This window comes from Lissotriton vulgaris, chromosome 8, assembly GCF_964263255.1.
Source record: "Lissotriton vulgaris chromosome 8, aLisVul1.2, whole genome shotgun sequence".
Taxonomy (NCBI): domain Eukaryota; kingdom Metazoa; phylum Chordata; class Amphibia; order Caudata; family Salamandridae; genus Lissotriton; species Lissotriton vulgaris.
In genome coordinates, this window is record NC_141696.1 from 1,319,694,149 (window position 1) to 1,319,713,058 (window position 18,910).

Below are 18,910 nucleotides of genomic sequence, written 5' to 3' on the forward strand. Positions count from 1 at the left end.
TCGATGTTACTAATATCAATATTAATTTTTGTGTTATATATTTTATTTTATGTTTATTTTTATAATTTGTGTTAATTATTGAACTACATTTAAAATATATATATTATATTTTTGAAGTTAGTAATAATTTATTTGAATACATTTTGAGTTTTAGTAGTGTAGCAGGTTGTGGATTTATAGGGGAATAGGCTGGGAAGTAATTTAATTATAGAAATGAATTAAATATTTTTTAGGAACTATTAAATATTTAAAAATACATTTTGCGTTTTAGTTGTGTAACGGGTTGTGGGTTTATAGGGGAATAGGGTGGGGAGTAATTTAATTGTAATTAAGTAAATATGTAATTTCTATTTCTTTATATTGATAAATATGTTTATGTTAATTAATGATTAATTGGTAAATATTTATTATTAATTGGTAATGCATTGTTATTAATTGATTAATTGGCAATTATATTAAGTGTATTAATTCATTATTTAAGTGTGTAGTGAGGTTATAGGGTAATAGGGTGGGACGTATTTTAATTATAATTAAGTAAAAAAATGTTGTGTTGAGTATTGATAATTACACTATTTTTAATCAATTATTAATTGGTAATCATGTTTTACTAATTATTAATGGTTTTAAATAATTGTTTAATAATTATTAATTGGTAATTATATTTTATGTTTTATAATTTATTGGTATTTATCAATCATTTATTGTAATTCATTATTAATATCTAAATTATTATTTTTTGGTTTGGATATTTTTTTTATTTTTTTTATTATGTGTTAAGACATTTGTAATAAATATTATTTAATTTTATTAATTTAAATTGTTAATTATAGGCATTGTTAATTAATTTGTTGTAATTTATTAATGAACCCCTTCACTGCTGCCGACGTTCAGCGGACGTCGCATGCACTACCTCAGTAGTGCTGCACACGTCCATTGAACGTCGCGGCCCAGCGGAACGTTCAGCACAGGCAAGGGCTTAATTGTTATTTAAAAAAATATATGTTTATTTTAATTATTAATAAGTTGTTTTGACCCCTTATGCTATCCAACACTTTTCCTGCTGTTGCACCCTCTGGAGTTGGAATAGTAATTGTAACCCCTACGCAATCCAACACATTCCCTACTGTTGCACCCTCTGGAGTTGGAATAGTAATTTTAACCCCACGCAATCCAACACCTTCCCCACTGTTGCACCCTTTGGAGTTGGAATAGTAATTTTTACCCCTACGCTATCCAACACTTTCCCTACTATTGCACCCTCTGGCCTTAGAATAGTAATTGTAACCCCCACGCTATCCAACACTTTCCCTACTGTGTCACCCTCTGGAGTTGGAATAGTAGTTTTAACCTCTTCGCTATCCAACACTTTTCCTACTGTTGCACCCTCTGGAGTTGGAATAGTAACTTTTACCCCCACGCTATTCAATATTTATTGTTTTAGTTAATCCAGTGTCTTATTTATTTTAAATTATTTTTTCAAATGTGTCATATATAGTTTTGATAGGTTTATTCATATTATTGTTGTATGTGTATGCATCTATTTACAATTTATTTATTAATGTATAAGTTGTTAGAGATATTCATTGTAAATAATATTAAGTAAGTATATATATATATTATATTGTATATGTTTATTTTTTTACATGTTATATTACTTATAATTTTAAATATATTTTAACTATGTTCATTTTAATTATATGTATTATTTATTTAATTTTATATTATTTTTTAATATTTTTTTCTATATTGTTTTACTGACCTTAATGTAGATAGGACTTCGATATTTTTGATGTCGATATTCCTCCTCCGATATTTTGTGACGTTGATATTTTAGACGTCGATATTCTGTCAGTGATTTGTTACCAAAGTATGGTGACATAGCAATTAGAGAGCTGTACTGTAAGAAGTCTCCACTGTCTGTCACCGTTCATGTGCTCAAGGTTTACATACTCTACAACTCAAAACAAAATTATTCAAGATATATGATTGTGACAACAATAACATGTTGAAAGGTACCCATGATAGGATCATGTAATGCCAGATATGTAGAACACATGATACAGGCAATGTCTCACAATGAGAATCGTGCACACCACTGTCACAGGTTGTACACGGTCATGTTCTCATGTCTCCCAAACACATACATTCACATACACAGCACACACGGTACCATATATTACCCCATCATCCTCTTAAGTCTGGAACACAAACATACACTTGTAAATTAAATAACAAACACAGTCCCCAAAAGCAGTGAACATGTAAAGAAAACACTTATGTTTACCCCAAAACTCATTGGCACTGTGATCAAGTCTAGGATGGTAAAAGGGGTAGATTTATCATAATGTTGGTATTAGCCTCAAAAAGAAGTGTGCCATGCGCCCCTCAAGGTTAGCGCCTCATGGGAGTGTGAGATATTTATTTAAAGGTTCATCTCATCTTGAAAAAAACTGCCTACATAAATGCAATGCACAAAAATACATCAATTACAGGAGTATCTGCGTTGCTGACCGATTATTGAAAAGACGCTGTAGCCGCATACTAACCGATTCTGAAAGAGCCATAGGTTGTAATGCTGACCGACACAGGTGATTATTCAAAGGATGTGGTACTGATTCGGTCACATCCATTGGCTGTCGGTTGTTATGGTGAATGACACGGTGAGTATTCAAAGGATGCGGTAGCCGCATCCGAACCGATTCGGTCACAGCCATCGGCTGCTGTTGTTATGGTGACCGGCGCTTGTTTCTGTTTTTGTCCTAATTGCGTAATAACCGACTCAGTAACCTCCTATCACCAATGTATCAAAGTCAATCAACATCAGATGATGAGTTTATGAAATTTGTGGGTAGGTGTGTCATCTGCAAGTAATGTTGTGCATTGGACCGATTCGGATAAAATGACCGACGGGAACCTATCTCTCTGTTTGCTTGGATTTAAGACTGCCTCTGCCTTTTAGATATACGTCTGTCTGTTTGCTAGAGACTTCACTTGCCTGCACTACCTGCATCTTTCCTGCACCTCCCCATCTCTCTGCTGCTGTTATCATAGCCTCTGGGAGCTACTATGGCGCATACAGTGTACAGGGCCCCAGCTTTCAGTGAGGAGAACAAGGCCCTGTTGGACATCCTCCTGCCACTGTACAGCTAGCTCTAAGGCAAACCACAGGGGCAGGTCAGTGTTAATCACACTGCATTTTCATTGGACATGTTCAATCTCCATGCTATTCTACCTTTGGGAATCTCATTGGCAAGCATCTAAACTGTTTTATGTAAGTGTAAAAGTGTGTAGATAACTGTTCCGGTCAGGTACAGTGCTGTAGAAGTGTGTGTAGTGGGGTAAACATCTTATCACTGTTCTCATGGGATGGAGTCATCATTGAATCCAGACAACTGCACAGAATGCCATATGCATAGCTCTTAGACATTGTAGGCAAACTGACTTTGACCATGTGTACAGCTGTCTGACTAAGAAACATGTTGCATGTGAACTACGATTCTGTCACCATGTCATCCTTACAGGTCATCTCCTATGAAAAAGCCAATCTGTAGAGGACCATCGCCTGGAGATGCGCAAAGTGGGGTTATAGCTGTGGCACGTCTGTCATTGCCGCAAGAGGTGGCAGGACCTTCGTGACTGGACCAAAAACAGCGCAGAAGTCCAGTTGGGCCCGTCAGGTCCAGGCAAAAGGGGCGGGTGCCAAACACTGACCCCCCACATGCTCTGCATCCTAGCGGTTGTCGTCCCTGATCTGGATGGTCAGTTGAAAGTAAGACAGCAGCAAGGACTGGGTGAGTATGTGCCTTGCCCCACACCTTTTCTAAACATGCATGTTACAGTACCTTAGCCTGCTGCCTCTTTTACAGGTTGTAAGTCAGCCAAACATACTGATCAGTTTTGTAAAATGCATATGCACAAGGATAAATCGATGGCGGGCAATGGCCCTTTCATTAGGGAGATGTGAGTCAGTTATGTTCAGTGAAGTGACAGTAGTGCCATGCTCATGTGATCACCAAAATATAAAATTTTTCACAGAGTCTTTATTCGATACATAATCATAAAAGACATTACATTTAAAACAATAAAATCTGGACATTCCATCCTCATTCAGTAACAGAATTACATTTGAAAAGTCCATAATTACTCCGTCAATATCTACAATACAACAATAAATTAGTTTAAAAAAAAGGTTTAAAAGCACACTATAAAATTCAAGGTTCCTGAGTCAAAATACAGTAGGCCGGATTTTAAATAAACCAATTCGATATAATTCCTTAGTGGGTGACCTTTCATGTCCATTATACAAATTAATGGTTTCTCAATCTATGGGCAAGAGTCATCCACATTCCATGTAAATATTTGGCGATTGCAATTATAGTTACTTCCTTCTATCTGTTTTTAATATTCTTAACACTTCAATTCCCAACCTAATCCCCATCATTTGACAAAGCGGCTTCAACCATCTTAACCTCAAGTGTTTATATACAGGGCATGCAAACAAAATATGAGCTATTGTTTCTGACTGTGATGGGCAGAATGGACAATCTCTAAATGATTTAATAGGGAGGGTGCCTATTCTGAATTGGTGGTACCATTTTCTATCGCTGGGTACCGTCCGTGATAAGATCCTAATCCCCTTCATAGTCAGGTTCATGTTTTGTCTCTAAAAAATCTCTTGATAAGGAATGGCTCGAAAAAGGACATAAAACATTTCGTTGTGACCATATCCAAGTACAGTTCCCTCAAAACCTTGCGTGAAGGAAACTCGCTCTCTATGGGGTGTTGCCATAACAAAGTGAGGCCCATTTCAATATATATGGCCTTTACTTGCCTCAGCCATGACATTTTTCCCCCACTATCATCATCCCTTATTTTAAGTAGGGCGTATGCATACTGAAGGACCTCAGGGGTGACCCAGAGACTCCTCCAGTAGGCCACTGGTCTGAAGCGTTCTACATCCTCTAGAAACTGGATTCCCAAATCATAATAGAGCGGTATTAAAGGAGTAGACTGAGGCAAACCTGCTATACCTCTCATAAATTTGTTTTGCGAGGTTGTAAGTGCCGCTAAAATGCTAAAACCCCATAGTTCGGCCCCATACAGAACCAAAGCTACAATTTTTGCATTATAGATTTTTAAAACGGGGGCAATTGGCTTTGTAAGGGATAAACGTTGTTCTTTTAACAAAGCGCCAGATAGGTGTGCATGTTTAAGTAACTTCTGGTCCAAATGTGGATTCCAATTTAACCTAGAACCTAATGTAATCCAGAGGTACGTAAAAACATGAGTCTGCTCAAGTACAACATTGTTCATGGCGACTCTACCTCTTAGAGCTTTTTGTTTGTTTAACACCGTAAATTTGGTCTTTTCTACATTAATTTTAAGACCATAGTCCTGACAGAACGACTCAAATCTCCCTATAGCTTTCTGGAGGCCTCTTTGGGTTTTTGAGATTAGTAGGGTATCATCTGCAAACATTAACAAAGGTATCTTTCTGCCGTTTAAAGATGGAGCATCAGTAGGATGGTCCATAAAGTACTGGGTCACCCTGTTGATGTAAAGAGAAAATAAAGTTGGTGCCAGTACACACCCCTGCCGCACCCCTCTGGTGATAGGGAATCTATCTTTCAATTGACCATGCTGGCCCCAGCGAACTTGAGCAAAGTTTGCCTCATGAAGTTAAATTAAAAAAGTCAGTAGGTCTAGAGGCTTTCCCTGCTCGGCAAGGACACTCCACAGCTTGGCTCTCGGGACTAAGTCAAACCCCGACTTCAGATCTACAAATGCAGCATATTTTCTACCTCCATTTAGAATTGCATCACGCCAGTAAATTAAAACAAATCTAAAAACCTGGTCGATTGTACTCTGATGAGAGCGGAACCCTGCCTGTAAGGGTGAGAGAATATCAAACTCAATGATCCAGCCCTGGATTCTACATAACACAAGCCTTGTTGTCACTTTCTGAATACAGTTGATTAAACTAATAGGCCTGTAATTGCCAGGATCCGATCATTCCCCCTTTTTAAAAACCGGTAAAATCTCTGCTCCCCTCCATAACTCAGGGATTGGTGAACACTGAGAGATTGCATTCACTAGGGTCTGTATGTATGTTGACCACAATGGGTAAAAATAAAAGAGAGGGGCTCGTAATAACCCTTTATAGAGAATTGTGTGTCTCCATACAGATTTGAGTATATATTTGAGTATATATGTTTTTATATGTAAGGTTTAAGTTCTGTATGGGCAATGTAAGGACTAATTTGATTAAGCCACCTTGATAAAATCACATTCAAATATGTGTAGATAGCAATTGTAAAATCAGAAGCTAATAGCCATATTTTATTTGTGCATTAGGTATGATACAATTCAGTGGAGAAAACATATAGAGTCTGTCCTGAAGAAGGAAGCCATTATCAACTTAAGCTTCTGAAACGCGTCGACGCATTTTCACCGAGTCATATTCGGCGTTGCCAACAAATAACCTGGTCTAAAGGAATATTATTCGCCCAATGTTGACAAACGAGGGCCTGAAATGACATAACTAAGACAGATAGTAGTGTCTTTTTCAAAAATGTCTCCACATCCACATTAGGTGGTTTTACTTGTGTAATTTGTGTTTTTAACTTGGAATCCATATGCTTTTATTTATAATAAATTGTATACTTTTTTATAAAAAATTAGACTGTTTGTGTTCCTTTCTGGTAAGTGTTCTCCCATCCAACGAAATGCAAGATATATGAATGGTGTGAATTGAGTTTGTCATTTTGAGTCCTGATTTAGAAGCAGGAAATAATATCTCCCATAGGGAAAACCTTTTGGCTTTACTTTGTTGACCACAATGCCTTGTTATGCAAGAACAGGTCGGCGGGTACACAGTACTGGTACTCGGTACTGAGTTCAGAGCGGCTTCAACTTCCTGCTTGGTAAAGTAGAGCGCAGAATTAGCAACATTGGTCATCGAGGGACCTTGGATGAATTCGCATTCACGTTCTCCAGTTTCGTTTGTAAACTGTGTCTTAAAATGCGAAACCCAGAGTTCGGGAGCTACGTGGTTATTCCGTGGTTGGCTTGGCTTTCCCTGCCCCCACTTAACCAAATGCCAGAATCCAGTCATATTCCTATCTTGCCTTGCACAATACTGCTCCTTCCAATATTCCTCGTCCCAATTCCTTTTTGCTTTAACCTGCACTGCCTTATACTCCCCCCTTGCATTGTGAATCCTATCCCTGTTCTTTGATCTTATTGCTACAGCTAGTGCTTTATATGCCACCTTGCAAGTTATCCCACACCATGAGTCAACTGGAGCCTTTGCAGATTTTTTTTTATATACTAGATATAAAAAATTCCTTCAGTTTATTAAAAAGTTCAATATGGACAAGTGTAGAACTGGACTTACTTTCCTGTTTCTCTAGCATATTTGTAGATCTATGGTTGCTTTTGTCACCAAATCATTAATGGTCTCCAAATGATCTTCATTATTTAGTAGGTTTGACAATTTGACTCTACTAGTGTCATTACTTAACTCTAGTTCTACGCCCACAAGGGGGCTAACCTTTGGTTGGTTGCCTATTGGAGCAAGTGACAGAACCAGGGGGTCATGATCACTCTCTACCCTCTCGTGTACAATCTTGTCTGATAAGCAGGGCCAATGTTCCTTTTTTGATGACTATGTAGTCTATGCAGCTACACGTCAACCCACTTCTAAATGTAGGGGAGCCATGCCTATCAGATTTCGTACTCCAGTTTACTGCCCTTAATCCATGCTCCAAACAGAGCACTTTAAGCTGTAAGTCCGCATCAGACCATTTTTTGATTGGATTCAGTGTAAGTTGCGGGATATCCCATAACAGATCCTCCTCATGATCTAGATCTACATCATTTATATCTAATGGTTCGAAGGAACAATTAAAGTCCCCTGTGACCACTATATTTCCTGCTCCTTTATACTGGTTCAGGTAGGAATCAGGAGTGCAACAGTGCTTGAGGTTTTTCCACCAGGCAACCCTCTTGCATAAACATTAAAAAGTATGAGGTCCTCAGCACCAGGAGCTTTTATCCTAACTATTAGGATATCATTACTCTCTATATCTAACTATTGGACCATATACCTATCACTCTGTCTTGGCCAAATAGTAAGCCCCCCATCGGTCTTTCCCTTTGGCCAGCAATTCCTGATTTATAAAAATGTATATAACCTTGTCTAAACTCTGGACCCACTGACCAGGTGTCCTGGAAGACCACTATATCATTAGTATCAATGAAGAATAGCCAATAAGTTTATAATATCTTACTCTTCAGACCGGCGATGTTTCATGAGGCCAGTACAAAATCACATAATCCATTGCTGGATTCACCAGAAATCGGCATCCTGTTGCCCCCATCTGTAACACATATATAAATTTCATCTAGTAATGGGTTGTTTACTTCTAGGTGTATCTTAGTGGGACTTACACTTTGTTCAGTAACAGTATTTATAGTGTTTGGATCACCATGTAAAATAATTTTTGGAAGATTTGGATCCCCTATAGTTTGGCTATTGTGGTTTAGACCCGACTCTCCCCTGACCCTTGTAGCTAGATGCATAGTAGTGGAATGTTTGGGTGTCAGGCCCAGTCAATTATTCTCCTCTAATGTGCTCAGTGCCTCATATCCATTACGGATTGGCACTTCACAAAAGGTGGGGCCCGACAACCAGACAGGGCTCCTTTGTGTTCCCCCTCATGGGAATACATTTGCTTGATAGAAGAACCCCAGAGGGAGGACATTGATAGCGTCTTTCCGTATTGTAAAAGGAGTTGCCCTTTCCAATATACAACTGACCAAATTTGGTGACCTGAAACTGTTTTCTGTCTGGTACAAACATTAGCAGCATTAGTAGCATTACCAACAGATGTGGCAGATTTACTTGCTTCATTGTCCAGGTCTGAGCCGCCTAACTGAGAGCTATCTATAGTGATTTGTAATGAATTAAGATATACATTAAAATCAGTGTTAGTTTGTCCAACAAGTGGATTAAGGGGGTCCAGTGAGAGCCTTCTTTCTGTGATCTCAATTTCGTGCATGAACACAGATTCCACTCGGGTAAGGAAAGCGTCTAGGGTCGATGCCACCCCCACCCCGCCTTTGCGTGTGTTCTTACTCATATCCAGCTAAGGTAGAAAAATTACAATACCGTAAAAAAAAGTCTACTTAAGCCAAATAACAAAGGTCTTAACACCTTAGATGCGGCGCAAATATCCCTCCCCAGTGCTGCGCTGTCCATTGGAACTAGTGCTGAATGGACGTCCAATGGACGTGCGCAGCACAGGGGAGGTAGTGCTGCCGTCGGCCAACGCCCCGACGCAGCACTTAAGAGGTTAATCAAATTGGAAAACCCCCTTGGGTCTGAACAATCCTTAATAATAGCTTAATCAGAGTCCTGGAGTAGGTGTTAGAGAGGGGGCCCAGCCCTGCCTCTTCCAGGCGCTATTGGGCATGGGACAGGCCCGCCCTTTGCCCGGGCTTTGCCCGGACAGCGCCCGGGCATGCCCACGCACGGCCCTCGCTGCGGGAGCCCTGAGGAGGTCTTTAAGCATCTCCTAGCGCTTTACAATAACACGGTGTTGGGCGTCAGTGGCAGGCGTTGGGGGACACTGGGAGGTGTAGTCCTCGTCCCCTAGATGCAGCGGAAAACAGTGCAGCCCCTTTTGGGAACGTCCGTTGCAACCGGCAATCAGAAGGCAGCAGAACAAATAAGTGAAAGTCAGGCTGAACAAGGGACCCACGCTGCGGGAGCCCTGAGGTGTTTTTAAAGCGCCTCCTAGCGCTTTACAATGACACAGTGTTGGGAGTCAGTGGCAGGCGTTGGGGGACACTGGGAGGTGTAGTCCTCGTCCCCTAGATGCAGCGGAGAACAGTGCAGCCTCTCCCGGCAACGTCCGCCAAAACCGGCAATCAGGAGGCGGCAGAACAGATAAGTGAAAGTCAGGCTGAACGAGGGACCCCAATATATAAAATTATACAAAAAATATACAACCACATGTGCATGGAGGCAACCTTCTGGAGTAATGCAATTGACCAATATGTGCCAGCACATTGACTAATGTGTGACCTGTTCTCAGAGTGGTTTCCACAAATCTGTGAAGCATATTGATATTGGGGCACACAAGTGTGAAGAAGCCATGCTATTCATCCCTGCAGCAGGGGCCATCAATATTGAGGCCTTGCTGAGTTTTAATTGCTCATTGTGCCAATGTTAGGTCCTAGCTGTGGGGCTTAGTGTCATACAATGTATCCCATGGGCCAATTACAAGTATGCTAACTCTGGCCATCTGTCACACAGGCTTGTCACATGATTTTGTGGAAGATTCCATTCTCTCAAGTCAAAGAGCGTGTGGTGCTAAAGGCATTCTAACGTCTCACCAAGATGGAGGCCATGACAGCGCAAAAAACACTTAGAAAACTCTGCATTCTTGACCAGGATCTCTATCAGTGTTCAAGCGTTGTTTGGCATAAGGACTTTGTTGGGGGTTATGTCTTTGTGTACCTCCATGAGGGGATCTGATCATGGGTAATCGATTCTAGATACATCCCAATGTTGTCCTCATCAATACTGTAATATATGTCACTATAGAACAATTCAAACTCCCTAACTATCAGCTCTTCTTGGTGGATCAGTGAGCCATCTGATTTCATTAACTCATTCACCCTCGGATGAACAGCCGGAGAGTGGAGGCGGTGGGCAAAAAGTCATCCCACACTGTTTCCGCCAGCATGATATTTTTACTTAACTTATAGCAGGTTGTATTCTGCTCTGTCCATATCAATAGCTTTTAAGTGCTTATGAGCTGTTATAAGTTGAGTTACCAATGTGCCTGTATGCTTATGGTTGGCTTCAAGTTCTCCAAATATAGCTTCCAGCTGTGATTGGTTAGTGTGTCTATCAGTATTGAGTCTCGATGCAATGTCAATAAATTGACTACTCACTACAACTTTTAATACGTCTCAGAACAATGAAACAGAAGTATTAGGTGTGTCGTTCATTGCCAAGAAGGTGTTTAATGTGTCTTTAATTTCCACTAGAGTACTATTGTAAGTAAAATGTTTAATATTGAGCCGCCAAGTGTGAGGGTGCAGGGCAAAATCAGGTGTGGGAACCATACAGTATGGGGTGAGTGGTCCGATAGAGCAGCCACTCTTATGTCTACTGTGGAAGCAGACTTTGTCATGCGTTGTGAGGTGAGGAAGTAATTGAGGTGAGCATATGATTTGTGTGCTGCTTAAAATATTGTGTAATCTCATGTATCAGGGTGCCTCTGCAGCCATATATCTGAGAGACCCACTTCAGTCAACCATTGTTAAAAACTTACAGCTAAGGCCCCAGTCTGTCCTTGCCTATGCCAGCTGCAAGCCCATCACTATATTAAAGTCCCCTCCTACTATCTTTTTCTGGTGTGGTAAGAACTTTCTTCATTGCCTCACAGAGACTCTATGATCATTGGGACCATGGATGTTAGCTAAGGTTGGTATAATAAATCCCTTTATGTCTACGTGTAGTGACAGGAGTCTACCAGGTATTTCATTGTGCATACATGTTACCCTGCCAGAAAAATATGTCCCCAAAAGTATTGCCACCTATGCATTCTTACCAGGTCCAGGTGAAATGTTTTGGTGGTCAAACCAGCGGGACCGGAATCACCAATAGTCTGCTTTAAGTTGGCGAGTTTCTTGCAGGAGACAAATGTCACATTTTACCTCTCTGAGAAAGAAGAGCAATGCCAATCGTTTCACAGGGTGTGCCCAGACCTCTAATGTTAAGACTAAGCGCGTTAACCATGACTCATATAGATAATAGTCCTGACAAGTAGTACCCAACCTGTATGCAAATGGAAGACCCTAAAAGAGTACCTAAGGAGGTACCTGAATCAGACAGAACTCAGTAAGGCCACCATAAGAAAGAAGAAGGAAAAGGGATTAAAAACCTTGTATCAAGAATAGTTCTCCAGCTGGGAACTCAGTAAGAAAATTGTGAGGATATATGTCAACCATTCTGCCCACATAACAACTCTGGGGAGTCCCGCCACCGCACAAGGAATAAATTGTAACATAAAGAAATGGTTTCTGTAACCAGGGCCAGCAGGCCAAGAGACTCAAAGAATTTTTTACACAAAATTCCCTTCACTGCCTAGTAGCGTGAAGGGATTTGGGGTGTACATGCCTTAACGGTCACTGCCTGCTTCGAAAACGTTGTACCTGTGTTGCAACTGATGCAGCAATGCTTTTCTTTCCTTGTGGCTCTCAGCCTGCGAGGGTTTGTGAGCCTTATCTTTCTTTGGACTTGTAAAGTGACTTGGACCTGCAAGAGGGGAAGTTGAGGCCTGCTTAGAAACCTGTGTCATTGAGGCCCTTGTAGCTTAGGCATTACCTACAATGATTGGGCCTCCTCCGGAGACAAAACACTCTGTGTTTCATTATTCCACACAAATTGCAGGCAGAAAGGGTGCTCCCACTTGTATCTGATATCCCTTTTATGAAGAGATCTGTCAAAGGACGCAGGGCACGGTGACGTTGCAACGTCAACATGGAGAGGCCTTGATATTATCCAATTTTGAAACCTTCAAATTCAATGATAAGTTTATCACAAATTGCTGCCAGGATAATCTCTCTCTGCCTGTAATAGTGCAAACAAGTAATAATGTCCTGGGCAGGGCCAGGAAATGGTCAGGGCGGCTAGCCCTATGGATACATTCAAGGATGATATCCTGTTCTCCTAGCCACATGTCCGACGAAGCGAACAGCAAACTTCTCAAGGCTCCAGGTGACTGAGTGCATATTTGAGCGACATGAGGTGTTCTCCAGGTCTTATAATTGATATTGTAGTTCCAAGTTCTTTTCTCCACAGCTCAAGGAGTACTTGTCCAAGACTGTCTACCTCCTCTTCTTGAGCATCTTAGGCTTGTTTGAGAAATCCACTATTTGGACTAAGTTGCCAATGTCCTTCCTGAGTTCCTTCACCTCCAAAGCTATGTCTTGTTTCAATGTGACAAGATCCCAACGAGCTGTTCCAGAAATGAACGTGTCACAGGGACATCATCTGCCAACTTGTCTGACTGCACTAGAGATGGGGTGGGGGAGAAATCTTTAGTCTGGTCCACTTTCTTCGCTGGGGTTTTTATAAACTGTTCTGTCAATGTGCCATCCTTCTTTGGATTGCGATGGGTGGCCATAATGGCAAGTCGTATGGGGAGTTGAAGGCTCCATATACCACAGCACTCGAGTTAAATAGATTGAGGCAGGGCCAAGCATCTCTGCTAGGTTGCAAGGTATGAACTTTTGGACTACAGAGTCAGAGATAGCAACCTAGGAGGCTCTCACAAAGCAATATCGTAGGGCAGTCTGTGTGATGAGGCAGCACTCACACAGGTCCTGGGATATGTCAATTGAGCGATAAAGGCCACAGCTGTAGGAATGGTCAATGTGGTAGGGGGCAGAGGGAGGTCACTGCTGTCCAGATCAGAAAAAACAAAGACCCTCGGGGGTCCTCCTAGGGGTTCTAAAGGATGGGTGCCCGCCAAAAGGGGTTAGGGCAACTCCATAATCCCTCCAACAGTTAATTCAAGATGCCTCAGTTGTTGGTATCATTTAAGGCAGCTGGGCCACCATAGTTTGAATGTATGCTTCAACCATGCACTGTGCAATGATGTCACCTTGGCTACCTCTTGGTTCTGTAAGGCCTCACTTGGAATATATGATGTTACAACGCAAACAATTACAATGCATGCTTTTACAACACAGTTTTTACATCGCATCTAATAATCGCATGATTTTATAACTCATGCCATTACAACACATTTTTTAAAACTACCATTACAACTTATTTCATTACAACGCATACCATTACAATGCATACCATTACAAATGCATAATACTTTTAGAGGCAACAGTATTGTAAGTGTTGGCTACTGTAGGGATAAAAAATACGATTCCCACTCCAGTGAGTGCAACAGTAGGGAAAGTGTTGGATAGTGTAAGGGTGCAAATTACTACTCCCATCTACCCTAAAACCTATACCCACCCTAAAACTAAAAAATCTCCATTACTTACCTTATAATGCATTGTAATGTCATGCGTTGTAATGGTATGCGTTGTAATGGTATGCGTTGTAATGGTATGTGTTGTAGTGACATGCATTGTAATGGCATGTGATTTAAAAGCAGTTGCTTTGTAACAGTTGTTTTGTAAAAGCAATGAGATGTAAAGAATGTGTTGTAATGGATGTTTCACCTCCCTTAATTCATGACCTAGCCTGCAAGCGTCCCACCAAACGGAGACTGCAGACGCTGTCACTGGAGTTCTGGTGCACTACAGGCTGACAGAGAACATTCAGGGCCGGAGGCACGGGCCTTCTCAGCATCATTTATCCAATCAGGCCCTTTCACCTCGGGCCTCACGATGCACAGCCATCCGCTCGCCCACACCTGCAGCCGGCACGCCTCCTGAGCGCATCAGGTGCGGGCAGCTTATGTGGCGATCAGCACATCCACCTTCTTAGATGCTTGATCTGCAGGCTTCACGGCTTAAAAATTATCACATTCTAAATGGCCCCGGAACCACAGCTCCCATCAGGATGGTCAATTGGCACGGTTCTGATCTTAAGTTGTAGGAAGCCGGGCCGGATCTGCTCTGATGCAGCAGATAGACAACAGAGCTTCAAAACTTGGCCACCATCTTAGACACGCCCCCCCCATCTGAAAGTTTATCAAAAAAAATAAGCACACCTGTATGAATATATTAGGAATTTTGATTAATGTCACTGTGTTTATTATCATGAAGGAAGCTTCAACCAAATTGAAAAAAAATCTAATAAATTAGTACAGGTGTGTTTCTTTAAATTTCTTAAACAACAACATTACACACATACGCATTACACATTAGAAAACAAATTGTTTGTAAGGGAAATTTAGAAATGCACAAGTCCAGAGCAAATGTACGCAGACAATTCAAAAGAAAACAAGTAAAAAATAAGCGTGAGTTTGATTCCTGTGGCGTCAGTGTTGATTTGCCTAATAGTCAAGTAGCAACAGTAACAGAAGGATTAGGATGATCGGGTTCATGGGAGGAAAGGAAGTGGAAAAATAATAAAGGGTGTGTTTCTACCTTATAGACCTTTGAAACCACCAACTCAGATGTAGAGGTTTACCCGCCACAGTTATGTTGCCAGGAAGGCACATTGTGATTGGCCCGGTGTAAATATGGCATCATAGATGCAGGAGGAAATTTATGGTGGATTTGGCGGGACTCGGATAGACTATCAGTCTTAGAACCGGCAACATCTAAATAGAGTGGACGGACCACCTAGTAGGCTGGTGGAGAAGCAAACGGATAAGTGATGACAGGACCCGATACGCCAAGATCTGAATCATGCCCTAAGTCCGAATGTAGAAAAGTTCTCAGCGACTTCGGACCAAGGCTATCCGATAATGACACTCCCTACTCAGACACCTCCTGCTGCCTTGCCCCTCTACACCTTCCCTTGTTGTAACATTTTTCTATGTCATTTTTCTAAGTCTAAAGGTAAAGCCTGACTGGAGAGCCAATCCTCCAGACTCATTGCAGTCAGCCATATTTTTCAACACTGACCCGGTGTTGCGCAACTAGATGTCCCCAGTTGTGGCTTTGAACTTTTAGGTGCTTGTTTTTACTAAAAACGTTGAAAATTCATAACTGTGGTTCTACTGATTAGACTTTTGTTGTTTTGATGTGCAATAAAGTATTACATTGTACTCTACTTTTGTAAATGATTGTGGGATCACCCTTGTGTTGTGTTTTCACTGTATTACTGTTTGTGTGTTGCATTAATACTTTACACATTGCCTCTAGGTTAAGCCTGACTTTTGTGCTAAGCAGGTTATTGTAGTGACTTTTTGTGGTTCACGCTGCAGGGGATTGTGGTTTTGGCTTGACCAGGTCTCACACCCCAGCAAACCAACAATCCCATTTCTCACAAAGTTCTAGATCAATTGGTTGGGTGTGGTTTTGGCAGAGTTTATATTGTTTTTCAACAAAGATGGGCACCAATATCATGCATCCCAAGAGTTGAACAGAGTGTAGAAAATTCATTTGCCTAAAAAGAGACACCAGGGACTGCGCTCTAATTTAACTTCTTTGCATCATACAAGCCATGTATATATATGGGGATTTCTAAGAAGCTCCATAAAATTCTAATGAGTTGAGACAGTTCAAATTAAGCTGTAAGGAAAGTATGGTCTTACTTATAATTTGAGACCCAGCTGATACATAACTTTCACAGAATGTTTTGGCAGATGCAAATGAGTGAATCATGACACAAATGTTTGCCAATGACTTGTCACAAATGATTTACTTCAACATGACCATAATCTATCCACCTCCCTTTGGTAACCATGGAATATAGCATTTTTTTATTATTTTTTTATTGGCATTTCATCTTATATACAGCATATATTGTGTCACTTGCAATCAGTTCACAATTCTACTTCTAGTTTCCGTTACATCATAGCCACTGTAAGCTGTTTACATCAATTTGTACACCCTTCCCCATCTTATATAAACAGTGGGTTAATATCACTAAACGTTTTCGCCCACCTCAATTTTGCTGCCAAATATTCATAAAACTTCAAAAAATAATAACCCCCCTCCCTTTCCGTTACATCCCTCGTAGCAATAGGTTTCCTCACTTTATGATCACCTACAATATGTTTCGTTTCGTCTGCTAGAACATTTGTTGCTCCTGCAGTAGGTTAGTACATATTTCGCCCCTCTGGGTAATGCTTTTCCAATTTTCTGTTGGGAAATCTGCTCTTGGTCCCCCTGGAGATCTGTTATCATAGAGGTCCAAGCCATTCTATCTTCTTCTGCTTTTTCATCTTTTCTCACAAATGTCATCCTAACTAACTCCACCGTTGCCCATTCTTGTATGTCTCTTAGCCAATCTGCGTGTTTCGGCGGCTGGTGTTTTATCCACATTATAACTATTCGTCTTTTAGCTAATACCAATCCCATATTAACACATTTTCTACTAATAGCCCTGCAAGTGTATTCCTTCCTTTTGGCCCAGCCAGAAGGGACTTTACCCAATTTTCCCCATTATCGAGCCTGTGAACCTCAAACTGAAGCTGGAAGGCCATGTAATAATCCACCAGTCTTGGAATCTCGAGTCCCCCCATCCCCCAAGTTTTTTGCAGTGTCAGCAGACTTACTCGTCTCTGTTTCTTACCCCATGGAAGGTCCCCAATCAATACGTCTAATGTATTGAAATAGGATCATGGTATCATGTAAATTGAATGTTGCAGGGTCTATTACTTACTCGTCTCTGTTTCTTACCCCATAGAAGGTCCCCTATCAATACGTCTAATGTATTGAAATAGGATCATGGTATCATGTAAATTGAATGTTGCATGGTCTATAAGCAAAATGGTAATATAATCATTTTAATGGTCGTTATTCGTCCTGTTAGAAATGGAGGTCTCTAGCTGGCAATTGTTTGCACCTTTGTCCAAATCGGGACCCTTGCTTCTAGCCAGGGTAAGGGGCTACACTTCTAAAATAACCCCTGCTCACCCCCTTGGTAACTTGACACGAGCAGACAGGCTTATCTCAGAGGCAGTGTGTAAAGCATTTGTGAACACCTACAGTAAACCAGTGAAAACACTACAAATGGACACCACACCAGTTTAGAAAAATATGTAATCTTTACTAGACTTAACACAAGACCAAGCAACTAAAATCCACAATACTGTAATCAAAAAGAAGTCTTTAAAATGGTAGAAAATAGCTTAGTTCAATGTAGATAGCAAATGCGACACTTTACTCTCAAAGTACCTGAGATGCATCACACAATGCAAGCAAAAGGGTCACAGGGAAGTTGGTGCGCCGTTCCTTACACTCAGGGGAGTGGATGCGTTGGTTCCTTACTGCAATGCTGGAGAGGGGATGCGCTGCTTCCTTACTGTGTGGGGAAATGATGCGTCGCTCCTTACTGCGCCCTGGTGACGATGCGACAAGATGGCGCCTCGATGCGATGTGACGATCCGGTGCGATGCAACAAAATGGCGTCTTGGATGCGATAACGGGGATGTGATGCATGCACACCCAACAACCATGCGGCAACATCAATGATCATTGGAGCCGTGACGGGCCCTGCAACTGCTGCAGTGGTGACATGCTTCTCTGTCCACCAGGAGAGCAAGCCACAGTGGTCACTGACAACTGTCAGTGAGGAGATCCAGGTCCCAGGCCTTTCATGGTTCACCAACCTCTGTGGCATCAGAGAGTGGGGGTCAGTAGCCCTAGGTGCCTGGCAACTTGGTCCACTCTCCCTTCTGTCAGGTCAGGTATGACATCCTGACACTGACCCACCAGCCCCAGGCCTGTACCCGGTGAATGGAAAGGAGACTGGGGTGGGCTTTCCCACACCCGGTTCTCCTCCTCAGGGCTCTGCAACCTCCCACCTGGAGGGGTACCCGCTTTCAGAATTGTCAGGGCACATATGGAAGGTGTCCTGCATAATTCGCCCACCAGTTCAGGGGTTCTATCCTGCAACTGGGATCCCTGCTTAGGGTCTGTAACCTTAGATTGGGCAGAGGTCATGGCTGAGGCTGCCCTCTCCCCTCCCCCATACTGAGGCCCTGTACCCTCCTACCTGGAGCGGTGCCCCCAAAAGACAAACCGGTAGGGACACTGATTACAGTTGTCCTTCCCTACAGGTCAGGCAGCACCTGAACCTGGCTTCCCAACCCAGGGACTAAACCCTGTGTCTGAACACTTGCCTGGCGCACCAGGACTTCCTGGGGGGATCTCATGCCCCCGAGGGTAACACATAACTCATGTGTTGTGTGACAGTCTGCCTGGTGCAGATCTACCAACCCCTGTCCAGCTGGCAATGCGTGAATAT